This window comes from Miniopterus schreibersii, assembly GCF_964146895.1.
Source record: "Miniopterus schreibersii genome assembly, chromosome: 1".
Lineage (NCBI taxonomy): Eukaryota > Metazoa > Chordata > Mammalia > Chiroptera > Miniopteridae > Miniopterus > Miniopterus schreibersii.
The window spans coordinates 83,857,374-83,858,959 of NC_138101.1; positions in this window are offsets into that span (position 1 = coordinate 83,857,374).

Genomic DNA, 1,586 nt, shown 5'->3' on the forward strand with positions numbered 1-1,586 from the left:
TGTCTTCTTGAGGGCCTGATCGTTTGGGTAAGCGAAGACTGGAGGGAGGGGTGGGCAAGCAGCAGAGGATAGAGGTACATCCTGAACCTTAGGCAAGAAGGGTGGGAATGGACTAGGAGCCATACCCTTACTTCTTCCTCCATCCAGATGCTTTCTTCTTCACCTTCCCCGAAAAGGGACCAGCACAGCCTTAGTGATTAAGACTATGTGTCTCAATCCAGGCAATACTACCTACTTATGAGCTATATGATTTGGCCAAGTTACTTAACATCTTAGGCCTTTAATTTCTTTATCTATAAAGGGAATGATAATAGAACCTCTCTCACAAGATTGTTGTGAGGATTAAATGAGTTAAAACACTCAAAACAGTGCCTGATCCAAAGCAGGTCCTCAATAAACATTATCTATTATTATAATTCCATTAAAAAAACCTCTATTCCTTGTCATCTCCAGCCTTAGACAAAGGCAGCGATTTGATTTACTCAGCTTTGCACACTCAGCTCTCAGCAAGGTTGCCTGCCACATAGAAGGCTCAACACATCTGTGCTGAATGAAGGACTACATGAATGAGTGATAAGCTAGCCAGTGGTTTAGAAGGCCCTAAAATTGGACAGAATGTGACTGGACTATAAGGCTAGCATTACCAAAGTGCTCTCTCGCATAAGTCAGGTAACCTTTGGTTTCTCTATTGCAATGGGCCTGTCATGAAGGCAATTTGGCACCTGACACCTCCCTACCTAGCTCATCTTGTTTCTCACATCTCCCTTTGACAAGGCCCTCTCTGCTCAATGTCCTTTGCCACGCTTGTGTCCGCTTCAAGGAGCTTGATAACACTATTTCTCTGCTCACAATGTCCTTTGACTTCCTCTTTCCATCCAAATTCCACCATCTCCCAAGACCCAGGTCAAGCCCCGCTACCCTCATGAGCCTTCCCAGTCCGATATGATCCCTTTCTTTTCTGAACTTCTCAGGTACTTAAAAGTATTATCTCATGCCACATCCCTGAGCTCATCTCACTTCCGCCTCAGCCTAGAGGCAAATTCTGTGCAAGCATCAATTCAGGTGAACCACATCTCATCCCCATTCACCCTGTGTCACTCTTCTTTCTGCCCCAGTAAGCACAGCCTGAAGGTTCAGGGGAGTTACAACCTGAGGGACCAAATTAAAACCACAGTGAGGTGCCACTTCATACCCACAGGGATAGCTAAAATCAAAAAGTCAGATAATAACAAGTTCTGGGGAGGATGTGGAACACTGAGACCCTCATATGCTGCTGGTGGGAATGTAAAATGCTGCAGCCACTTTGGAAAATAGTCTGGGAGTTACTTAAAGGGTTAAACATAGAGTACCATTTGACCTAGAAATTCTACTTTTAGGTATATAACCAAGATAAATAAAAACTTGTGTCCACACAAAAAATTGCATGCTCATAGCATTATTTGTAAAAGCCAAAAAGTAAAATCACCTAAATGTTCATTCATTAACTGATGAATGTATAAACAAAACATTGTATATCCATACAATGGAATATTATTTGGCAATAACAAGAAATGAATTACTTCTACAGGCTACAGTGTGAATAGGCC